At 32.9% G+C, this 13,197-nt stretch overlaps 1 pseudogene across 1 annotated transcript; it reads right to left on the bottom strand.

Annotated features, from left to right (window-relative positions):
• Positions 1–7,439: 7,439 nt before the first annotated feature.
• LOC149572057 (berberine bridge enzyme-like D-2 pseudogene) lies at positions 7,440–9,429 on the bottom strand (annotated as a pseudogene). The gene has a single exon (XR_016359897.1). The product of XR_016359897.1 is annotated as a berberine bridge enzyme-like D-2 pseudogene (transcript).
• Between the last annotated feature and the right edge of the window lie 3,768 nt (positions 9,430–13,197).

Genomic DNA, 13,197 nt, shown 5'->3' with positions numbered 1-13,197 from the left:
GAATAACTAGTTATTGTCATATATATGAAAACAACAATTATGTTCGAGGAGTGCTTAAACAATGATTAATTTATTTTTTCTTCAGTCAATTAAATTGTGAAAAATATTTTCATAGTTTTATTCCTTTTTGCTTTAGACTAAAACATGCTCAGAAATTAAGGGATGTGAAACTTGGTGGTCTGATATTGGTCAATGTTGATGGTTGCAGAAAGGCTAGAGAAAAATATGGATTCTCGATATAAGAGAACACACAACATACTATGCATTTGAATTTAGAATGTGTTCACCTGGCTATTGGGGATAGTGTACTAGAAACTAGGATGATACTTGTGGTGGTTGGTACAAAAACAAACATCCTATCTCTAAATGGTGGTGGCATTTATTGAAGATGGGATAGTAACCAATAAATGATAAAGGTTGTGGTAAGAGAATAAAGTCTTGGCCCAAGGGATTCAAACCTCTCCATCATAGGGAAAATGTCATGCATTTCCTTATATTGTAGTTTCTTTCTTTCTGAATATTTAATATATAATGCATTCTGTGTGTCTTTACTACAATATACAAACAACCTATTTATTAATTGGTAATGTTATAGTTCTGTCAGGATACAATGATAGTGAAATAATAAACACAATTATCTTGATATTATGTGTGGTCATGGGTTACAAATCCTCCAAAAATTATTTGAGACCTGTTAATAAATGTTCTTGTATGACGTTTGAAAGCAAATATCATCCCAAAGACAATCTCGATCTTATCCTAAAGGATATTCCTCAACTTTGATACCACTATGATGTCATAAGGGACATTTCACACTATAGGAAAGCTTCAATCAAAGGCATTCTCAACTTGAAGGAGATCATGGAAAGAAGGTGATCTTAGCTTGAAGGGGCTCTTGATCTTGACTTGAAAATCATTTTCTTAGCTTTGGTACCAATGTGATGTCCTGAAGGTCATCTAATTCCAAAGAGGATCTCAACCAGAATGCAATATTAGTCTGACATCGATCTTGGCCCAAAGGGGATCTAACACTAAGGAGGTCTTGAATTGAAGACAAACTTGGTACAAAAGGTAATCTCGATATCTTTCCAAAGGTGATCCCATCTTGAAGACAGTCTTGGGTCAAAGGAAATGTGAGTTTTAAGGCAATCTTGGCTCAAAGAAAATCTCAATTCATAATCAAATCTTGGATAGATGGTGATATTGACCTAAAGGGGATCTTAACTTGAAGGAAATATCTATCTCATAAAAAAGATGATCTCAATCTAAATGCGATCTTGGCCTTATGGAGATCTTGATGCAATGGTGATTTTGGGAGAAGTTTAGTTTCACCTCCGTACTTGGCATATGGATACACTTTCTTTCTTCACATGTGGTCTATATTTTTTTGTACACTAGTTAATGGCTTAGCATCCATATGCCAATATTGCTCTATATGACCATTATGCTCCCTCTCACTTGCACACTTGTGTGCAATGGAATTGTTTTACATAGGCTATCTTAATCAAATTTTTAAATAAAAATTAATGTATGTAAGATTGGTCTTATTAAAAATAAAACCAACATATTTAGTTTTTCTAATATGTGGGAGATGCAAAGATAAAATGATGAAGCACTTTAGATTACAAACTTTAGATTATTTTGACTAGATCATGAATACAATAATCTCATCTCAAAAGGCATAACATAGATTTGCCTCCAACTAAAGACTTTCAAAAACTTGATATGGACAATATGAAAAATTGGTGTTATATTTCTAGCAATAAACTAGGGGTTCCATGAACCACAAAAAATATGATCATCAAATAGGGTGAATCTTTTACCTTTGAAACTATGTATAGACCATCTTCAACATGTAGCTTTTGGTAATAAAAATAATTAAGCATGATCATTTGCAATGCCCAACCATCTCCTTATAAAGGCCTCAAATTGGCACCTGGATCAACTTGCATTAACTTATTAATTTTGGACCTTGCTTAATTAATTAAATGACATTTATTATAATATTTTATTTTTAGGATCAATTAATAGTTAATTTAATTAATTCATTTTATTAAAAAAATTAGGAACATCACATTTTGTGTTAGGAATTATTGACAAATATACCATGTACATAGGAAATCTCTTAGGTATGGAGTTTTACTTCTACCAAAACAAGTCATCACAAGTTTCCTTAGAAATGTATCACTTCATTTATCAAGTAAAATTAATTTTGAGGAGACAAAAATTAGAGAGACACTCAATTCATTTATACAATGCTTAGAATCTATGATAAAAGAAAGATAGCTAGACTAGCATATGTGTATTGATGATTTGGCATTAAAATTCACACCCTCGGCATTAAAATTAGCCACAATTTATACTTTATTTTATTTAGGTATAGGGCATTTTAGAAGGTTTTTCTAGTTCTCCAAATAAATTTTATTGGACTCAGCTATGAAAATTGGGCTCACATGTACAACACAAGCCTTTGGAATGATACTTTCATATACAATATAATCTAAATGTTACATATACATTCATATAGTTACCTAGGCACATCTATTAAGATACTATCATATCATTATTACAAATCACAATAACAAGATACTTTCAAATGCTATAAATAAAATACATGATTTCTAGACATGTTCGTGTAATGAACACATTACTACCATTCCTCCAAAAAATAAAATAAATACAAGGCTCATAGCATCATTATTACCACCAATATTGTTTCTCTTTCTCTTGTTTCAAATTATACTTACAATTTTAATATATGAATTGAACAATGATGCAATGAACTTATAATTCAAGGAAAGAAGATAAAAATATAAAGTTTAAAATTTTGAGAGGAAACTTACAAAATTTGTGCCTCATGTTTTAGAACATGTTAAGAATTCTTTGTCAAAAATGATTGATATAAATATCTTTTCATTACTATTTAAATTTTGATGAAAATGAAAATTCTACTCATAAAATATGTTGGTTAAATGATTCTAATATGGTAGCATTAAAATATGTATTTCTTAAATCTGGTTATTTACAATCAAGCAACGCAATAAAATTTATATGCTAATTTGTCACCCATGATGTGAGTTGAGATGTGTCATTCTAAGCTCAAGATTTTAAAAAGTCTTCAATTCTTATTGAATAAAGTGAACAACACTTTGGGAGATTGAATGGAACCCATAATACAAAAATATGATCTTGAAGTAGAGACTATGATTATATGTTATAAAATATTAGATGCAAACACATGTATTGTATTTCTTGGTGTAGTAAGGCTAGTGAGCCATAAAAGACTATTAAAGTGGGATAACATTTATCAGGGTGAAAGTTTTGTAGCCAATGTAGTAGTGAAAGACATTTTAGATTAAGTCAGCGAGATATTTTGAGTAAATTTTTTCTTGAGCCCAACTTTCCACTCTGGAAATAGCTTGTGTTGTTCTATTACATTCTTAGCATGTCTATATCTCATTATTTCATTCATCTCATTTAATTTTTTTTTTTAATATCTAGCTTTAAAAATTGATAAATTATATTTATGTCAATTATTCACCCCCTCCCCAACTCCTCCCATCTCAATGATAACATACTCCAACATGACCTTTTTAAGGTATGAGTCAAAACTTATACATTTTGGATGATCTATGCTACCCTTGAAGGGAGCAATATAGGTGCCATTATTTTTTTATTTTTTAATTCTTAATCACTTGAGACATAATATAAAGTTTTTCTATCCTTTAATTAATTTTTAATTCTTGAAAGTTTAAATTAATTTTTTTATTAAATTATATTAAAAACCCTCTGCTCTATCATGGGCTAATCTTCCATCTCTCCCATTTTACCTTAAGTCTCATGCACGCCTTCAATACTTTCCCTAGAATTGCTAACATTTTCCTATCCTTGTGCAGATTAAATTCCTTGGTTCTTTTAAATGCATATACACAAGGTTCCATTTTTTTCATCCCTCATAACCCTCACTTTTTATTTGGCTCTATAGATCTTTGCACTAATTTCCTATCCCACTCTTTAGAAGAGGAAATTTTTGTGAACCTCACGACTTCAAATTAAATTGGTAAGAATCATATAACTAGATGCATGAAATAACTATTGCATGCCTCTATTTGTTATTGATTTTGATGCTATAACCTCATTTAATTCTCATACATGCTCTCTCCTCATTAGGTTGCCTCTTCTTACCCCAAATATTAGTTGGATAATATTTTCTTGACATTCCTAAAGAATTCTCTGAAGACTAAGATATGGTCCCTATATTTTATAAAGATTAATAAATCCACACGACTCAAACATGCTTCAAAGACTCCACACAAGTTTTCTCACTATCTTATAGAGGCTACTCTCTTTAGTTCTCTTTATGGGGTGCCTTTTAAGGATAAAATAGAGTCCCTACAAAATAAATGACATCCTATTAAGTGTTGAGACATCTTAACAACCCCCATATTTCTATAGGCTCCTAATTGGTCCTTTATACTATTCTATCATGATATCTTTTTGGCGAAGTATTTTATTTTTCTTATCTAAACCCTTGCAGATTTGAACTCTTTCATTTATTGATTTTTATGTTACTAAGATCAACCTCTTTTCAAGATAATCTAATAGAAACTATCTGATGCCAACAAATATTTCTTTAAAGGGATATTTAAATTACTTTACAAAAATAAATAATATAGAGGGAATATGCTTAATACTATGCATTTTTTAGATACACACAAGATCACTCTATGTCGTTATGCAATTCTTTCGTCATGACTTCTAGCATTAAATAATGATAATAGCTTGGAAATTATATTTTATGGACACTACTAATCTCATCCTTGTCTCATTTGAAACTTTTTAACATGGGCATCTAAACATATTCATTCAAGATTTTGTTTATGTATTTATGAAAAGGTGTCTGCTTGTGACAATGTTATGAATCTCTTTTTCAACTCATTTACCTACAATTTTATATCTATTATGCTTTCCCTCATTATTTGAAAACTCCCCCTTCCTCTAAACTAAGAATGTGTGAGAAGCAAGTTTGCATAATTTTTTTCCTAAAATCCAACACAATAATGGTAATCTTGGGTCATCTTAAGATTACATTGATTATTTTGAGGGGAAAAAAGAGATTTGGAAAAATTGAATCCTATGTCATGCCTTCATAGGATCTATTCTTTTGAACTTTCTTGTCACCTACAAATTATAAAATTTCATTAAAGTTTTAATCATCAAGCATCGCCTTATTTTTTTTATAGTAATAATAAATAAAAAATATATTTATGAATACACTATTATGAATATTCAATGAATACGTCTTTATCCAATATTTTTTACACTAGCAGTTGCACATTTTTGTATGTGCAACAATTAGCCGATAGGAATGATTTGTCTAACTGAATACAAACAAAAGAAGGGATTTTTTGTTATATTATGGAGAGGAAGAGCTGGATAAGGTGTTGAGTTGACATATTAGTAAATGTAGATAAAGTAAGAAAGATTAAAAACAAAGATACTCCTATAAAAAATGTTAACCTAAATTAGTCTCTATAACACAATTTTTAAATAAAAGGTAATGTAGCATATGGTAATTCTATTCTCATTATTCCAATAGTCCCTTAATTTAGGGGAAGGTTCTTTTAACTTTTGTTGTAGAAATATAGATATGTACAACTAAACATAAATGTTATATATGAATAATTACTTAAAAACAATTCTTATAAAAGAATTAGATTGTAAGTGGATAGATTTTACATAAAAGATATAAAACAAAAATTAGAAACTTGCCATTGAACTAAGAATGCTAAAAGGAAAGTTTCATTATTGGAAAAGAATAAATTTTATGTTTTAGAAATTTGTAAAAATAAATTTTAAATGATTATCAAAAAAATAGAAAATACAACTTTAATTACCAAATGTATATTTTCCATTTAAAAGAATAATTTTATATTAGATTTATTTTATATTACATATATTTTTTATTATAGTAATTTCATACTAATTTTATCACACTTTGAGAAAATTAAAAAAGAAAATTAATGTATCAATTATCCTTCTCACAAATTTAACATCAATAACAAATTGCATAACTTCAAATTAAATCTGATTAAAAAATTTGATATGTTTGTTGATTGACTCATTTAAATAGATTTACAGTTGTACTTTTTTTTTCCTTTTTTGCATTTGAATTAAATGATTCATAAATATTAAAATATAATAAAATTTAAGAAATTAGTGAATTATGTCTAAATATTATTATAATAAAATACTTTAAAAAAAAAAATTATTTTTAAAAACTTACTAAACTTCATTACTATGATATGGATGCAAACAAATAAAAAATACATGCTACTGAAAGTACCAAATACTTTTGAAAAATTGAAACCAACTTTTTTTTCATTAACCATTTTTTTGGAATAATATCAGTTGCTCTTGTCAAACAAGTGAGATTTTATCAATCCATTGCTGGCCATTAACAAAACAAAAATGTCGTTCATAAAGGAGGTTGTATCTTTATCACTCAACCATTGGAACTCGTTCTCCACTATTTCAGCCCAATCCAAACCATTTGTGCTTCTCATATATTATTATTATACAGTTGTACACAAAAATTAAAAAAGAAAAATCTAAATATTGATGTCATATTAAAGAAACAAGAATGAAGGATTCAAATACATATGCATGCACTTTCTCTTGCTTCTCTCCATTTTTCATCAAACAAGCAATACTCATTCACCATACAACAAGAAAAACAATGTAAATGCAAGAGAAATGAATATTTGAGAAGTTCAATGCAAAACTAAATAAAAATGTGTGAATTTCATAGGATTCTATTGAGTTTATATAGATTTTCTCATTTAATTCAATTGGAATAAAAATTAATTTAGTCTTCTCAACTTTGAGATTTGAATGCCGCTTTTTTTTACTAGATTTGCTCCTATAATTTTAGAAATAATGAGTACTTACTATGTTAGAAAATCATGACATAATTAATAGTTATTATAGAAATGATGACCACTTGCTATGTTAGTATATCATCAGAAAACATAATTTCCGGGAAGAGTCTTAGAACTTTTCCAGCAATAAATATCATTTCTGAGAGCAAAGCTTGCACATTAAGCCTATCGACTTAATTATATAAAAATTTAAAATATCTAATAAATTAATTTTTTTGAAAAGTCTTAAGCTCTTTCTTTTAATTTTCTATTAATGAATTAATATCTTTTACATCTTTTTTCTCATAAACCTTTGAAGGCTTACTCTTAATTTCCATGATCTTGAATCCTCTTTATTTTTAACACATTTATGACATCCTCTACATAAAAAGATGAAGGCTTCGGTAATTTAAACTATTCAACTTTTGAACTTACAGAATTATATACATAGAAAAGGGAAAATTAAGATATTTTTAAACTTTAATTATTAGATCCTAATCTATTAATGACACCTTCAGGGACCCTAAAAGTAACAATTATCTGAAACAAAGATTGTATTACATTAGAGATGATTCTCGAGCACCTTCAGAATTCCAGCTACGAGAAATTTATTTTCTACTCAATGTTACATTAGAGATGATTCTCGAGCACCTTCAGTATTCCAGCTACAGAATAGGGGTCTCGTTTTATTGATGAGTATTATTCCTATTAGAGAGAGTTTCCAACTCCGACTGAGGAAATGAATAAACAATAAATGGAATCAGCTGTGACTGAGCGGGGGAATGCTCTGGGAATTCTTGAAAACATTGTTGGGGTCGAATTTAGTCTTCACATGCACCAGCCTCAGGAAATTCCCACCGAAATACTTTTCACCCCACGACTTTGCCTGTTCTACGGTGGAGGCTCCATTAGCATCTGCATGACCCAAATCGAGGTCTATGTAGTTCACGTAAGCAGCTCTCGGAGATTTGGAAACATAAGGAGTCATGTAGTCGTAGAACATTCGCATCCAATCTAAACACTCTGCTTCTTCAGCAGCCTCGTCCCAGTTGAGTACATACTGAATTTCGTACAAATATCCTGCTCGATGGGAGAAGGGAAGCCGTGTAGAGGGGATCCGATTCATTATGCCTCCCATGGGAGCCAATATAATACTACTCTCGGCCTTCTGCTCCATAATCTTCCATGCTCCCCGTAGGCCTGATTCAGAGATAGGGCTGTTCACATAATCAGACTTGTTCTTGAAGAACCTTTTGGTGGCAAAATACCTGTTGCGAAGATCAGCAGAATAGCCGTTGGCAACGGCAGTGTAGATGACAGAACCGATCCAGTCCGTCTCGTTACAATCGGCGGCGACCATACCCATTTCTGGAAAGATCTCATTCACAAGCTTGAGAAGCTTAGGCAAACGACCCAGATACATTCCATTAAAGGTAAGGTTAACGGGACTGCCCCCGAAAACAAAGACACGGATATACAGATCCTCCGGAGCAAACGGTGCAACAGTTTGCCATCGGTGTACGAGCCGCGTGACGTTGTCGCTCCCCGTTCTGTTGAAGTTGAAGAAAGTTACTACGGGAGGCACTTTGACGAGCCCGATCTGCCACGCCACAACGACGCCCCAGCTCCCTCCACCGCCGCCTCGGATGGCACAGAACACGTCTTCTCCCATTCCCTCTCTGTCCACCAATTCGCCCTCGGCGTCCACGAGGAGTGCATTTATAATGTGGTCTGCAGAGAGGCCATATTTCCTCGTGAGCAACCCAACTCCACCTCCGCTCAATGACCCGCCCACGCCCACTGTGGGACACACTCCCGCAGGGAAACCGTAGAGAGAAGTCTTGTTTGCAATGGCGGAGTAGAGTTGCCCGTAAGTTGCACCGGACTCCACCCAAGCGGTCTTGGATTTCATATCCACCTCGACTCTTTCCAATCTCATGACATCGATGATGACGAAATTGGGGGACTGAGAAGTAGACGAGAGGCCCTCGTAGCTGTGGCCTCCGCTGCGCACCACGATCTGCCAGCCGTGTTGAATGGAGCACCGCACAGACTTATGCAGCTGGTCTCTGCTCACCGGGACTATCAGAGCGTATGGCTTCGCCACGCTTTCTTCCGCATAGCGCAGATTCTGCAGAGAGAATTGAAGAAGCGAGTAGTAATTTCCAGATGAAGAAGAGCTTTTGAACGTCACGTTCTCGATGCAGTTTGCAATCAGACAGGATGTGAGCGCGAGTGCATCAGTAGCATTATGCGACGAGTATGCCACAACCGCATCTCTGCCTCTCAAATTCAAGAGCAAGAATAACAAGCTAAACATTGTCATGTAACTCCAGAAAATCATTATCGATGAACTTATGGTCCGAAACTGATCAGATCAATTATAATTTTCTGAATGCTGCTGCCCGTCTTGGCCCTAATTTATAGCCGAGTTCCCCCTAGAAAGATAGGCTTTCATATCCCAACATTCCAGTGCAGATTGGCATCCTTCTAGAGTTCGTCGTGGCCGATTGTAATTCGAATTCGAGCGCATAGGAAAACGGTTTTCACTCAAACTCTCCCGTCCTGTCTGAAATTGGAGCTCAAGGAATGGTGGGTTGCTATTTCTGTCCAGCACGTTTCATCCAATCACCGAAAGAGAAGTTGAAGACATTTTACACTTGGAGCTTCGAGAAGCAATGTGTTTACCATTTATCATGGCGTAATGGCTGACTTCATCGTTTTGCACTTTTCTTACGCTTGTTAATGACAGCCATGTCCTTGTAAGTCGTGTCTCCTTAGATTCATGACACAAGACAAATGATTTAGGAAGGCAATTGACAATATGATTTTGTACAGGTAGGCAGTGACTCTACGAATTGAGTTTTCTGTGTTCATGATGCATTTAGAAAAAATAGAAGTCACAAGGGCATCTATCAACTTGCCTTTTGAATTTTAGAGAAGTTATCAACCACTACAATCTTAACGCTATTGGTTTCAGTCCATATGGTTGTACCATATGATTTTGATTCGTTTGAATAAAATAAATTATATTTTTGTGTAGGTGAACAACTGCCAAGCTTTTCAATGGTTCCAATCATAAAGTTTTAAAGGAGTCAAGTTTTCTTACATTTAATATTTATATTTTTCAATAAATAAAAATAAAATTATATTTTAATTGAATTATTTGAAAATACGATTGATTAAAAGGATTAAGAATGAGTTTGAGGTTCATAATTAATGGTCACAGTTAATCTGTGTGATAATCTATTAAAGAAAAATGTGGGGAGTCAAAACAAAGTTAAAGTGTAGAAATGCTTCCAAATGCTATAGGAGAGATGAAGCCATAAATTTCTTACAAACCCTTCAGCTATTGTAAACTATATAAACACATATAGGAAATAGATATATGCGGGAAAACCCTTTCGAGAAAAAACCTGCCATTCCAAAGTGAGACTCAATTGTATTATTAGCAACCACAGTTAAGATACAATCTCCACAACCAAAGCTCTCCAAGAGTAATAAGTTGTGATATATAGATCCAGAATAATTCCAGAAAAATAAAAGTGATCTTCAAACACCTCTCTCATACAATTATCTTTAAGATAATGTTGTATTTATAGAGTTTTCGTGCAAAAAGAAACAACTTATATAACATCTACATTCAATGTGTTTACAACTTATTTTAGAAACTACCTAGTGCACAACACTTTCATTAAAAAAAAGAAAAAAGAAAAGATAAAATAAAAGATAAGTTTTTTGTTTATTTGCTTCAAGTCTATCCTTGTGGACTTCAAATCTAAAACCATTCCTTTACAATTCACAATAAAAAATATATCAGATCCACATAGAGGACTATGATAAGAATGTGTCCATATTTAGATTTATAATATACATAATGGTCAAATTTACATCTCATAAATCCCAAGGACAACTAACAACTGTCAAATTATTGATACCATATTTGAGGAGATTACTTCAAACCATATAGAGATTTCTTCAACTTATAAACAACAGTTTCTTTATCTTTCTCAATTGATTACTCTAGCTGCAACATATGCATTTCCTCCTTCAAATCACGATGAAGGAACATTGGCTTCACATCTATTTTCTCAACTTCAAAATTATAAGATGTTGCAAATGATAAAAAATATTGAATGGGTGTCAGCTTCACTACATGAGAGAATATTTCACCATAATCAATTCTCTCCACCTATGAATACCCCTTTACAGCCAACTATGCCATATCCTTTCTCAACACTTCCATTTGGACTCAATTTTTCTTTGAACACCCATTTACATCCAACAAGGTTTTGTCCTTCAAGAAAATGTACCAAATCCCATGCAATGCTCTTCTTTGATGCTTCCATATCTTCATTCATGGCTTTTGTCCAGGAATTTGCATGATTCATGCCCATAGCATCTCTAGCAGTTCTAGCCTCATTAATGTTAACAATTAAAGTTCAAATATAAAGCTAGTATCCAAAAATGAATATCCAAAACTTTAAAGTGAATATACATTTGTATTAGGTTACTTCCGATCATGGATAGATCTCCTCAAAATTTGAGGTTGAAGTGCTTACTCTTCTTAATAACTTTTAGAGTTCTATGAGCTCTCCTCATTATCAAATCCATTAGGATCTAATAATTTTTTTCCTTTGGGGTGAAAGGAATATGAATTACTTCCTTCTTCTATTTCTCTTCCTTTTTTGGTTGGCAATCAATTGTGGAAGGTTTTGACTCATTAAATATCTCATGTGTAATATAGATCACCTTCTCTACATCTGGATCCCAAAGCTTATAATTGTTTACACTAATACCATACACAATTAAGTTAAACTTTACTACCTTATTCTCCAATTTTTATCTTTCCTCACTTGGCACATGATCATATGCCTCACAACCAAATACTTTGAGATGTGTCAATGAGGGCTACTTGTTGAACCACACCTTCATAGGTATGTTCCTACCAAGTGTCAAACTGGGAGATCTATAAATTAAATATTTATGTCATGGCCATCAAAGATTACTTTAGCGAAAAATCTTCACCATTTGGCAATCCCATCTCATGGGTTGATCATCATTTGGCGAATAGCGCATGCAACGTAGGTCAACCACATCGTCAAATATTTATCAGATTTGGGTCCAATGCCCACAGTAGTCGCCCATCAGTTATCACATGATTGGTCAAAAATATCGGTCCAATCGCCAATGCAATATTCATTTTGGATACATTTATTTTAAACATTTCACCATCCTTTGCATGTTGTTTCTTATTGGCCCATGTTCTTTTTCCATTACTACAACCAAACTTTTTTCCCTTGGGTTGCGCATCGCCTACCATTTTCTCGATGTGTGTCGACCACCAGCCTTGTTTAGCCAACTGTTTCCTACAATGGGCTTGCATAGAAAGGTGTGTTTCACACTATATTTGACATTCCCACTTGTTAATTCTACGTAATTTGCCAACCTAGATTGGACTATAAGATATTATTATTCTACACAATTCACTCTTTCTAGTCTAGAGACTGGCATTTCTTATTGCTGTGAAAGTTTCAAAGTGCTGAGTGCATTGCCCATTGACTTGTGGACCTTGGTTTTCATAAAAGGCAATTTGTTTTTAAATTTTTTTATGTCGACAGTGGTACTACTGTGCTAGTATAGTTGTACTAGTTATTTTTTAGTTTTACTATCCAATGTCCACTGGTGATTGGACTTATCACATGCTAAGATAGCCTATAGGTTTAAGATTTATATTGGGTAGTATTGTAGACTATAGTACCATAGAAATAGTACCCTTTTTTGGAGAATGAATCATATTATTGTTATTATATGTAGTCTAAGTAGTCTACTATCACTATTCACAGTCTTTGAGTTATCACTATTTGAGTCTTTTGTTCAACAACTAAGTTGATTTATTTTTTGCAGCCTTTATTAGCTTGCAATGTCAAACAAGAGAGGTAACATGGGTTTAGGTAGGATACTTAAAAGAAAAGAGAGGCCACCATTACCAAAACACAGAACCATAGTGGCATATTTTGGTGTTGGAAATGTTGGCAACCTATAAGATTCACAAATTAGATCTCTAGTGCATTTTGAAAAAGGAGATTCATCACAAGTTGGAGACTCAGACTATATTGAAGAAGTTCAAGTTGGTGAATTTGATATCTTAGTCAAGGACGAACTTGAACGTGATTTGAGGCACTTCCCCTAAGTAGAGAGTCACAAGCTAATATTATAGAGTTGGAGTTGGTCCCTAACAAGTCGGGTGAGAAAAACAAAAGTGATTCCATAAATC

The sequence above is a fragment of the Cupressus sempervirens genome, chromosome 2, assembly GCF_028749045.1.
Source record: "Cupressus sempervirens isolate cs-2001-9-10 chromosome 2, ASM2874904v1, whole genome shotgun sequence".
In the NCBI taxonomy this organism is placed as follows: Eukaryota; Viridiplantae; Streptophyta; class Pinopsida; order Cupressales; family Cupressaceae; genus Cupressus; species Cupressus sempervirens.
This window is presented reverse-complemented; position numbering and strand designations above follow the sequence as displayed.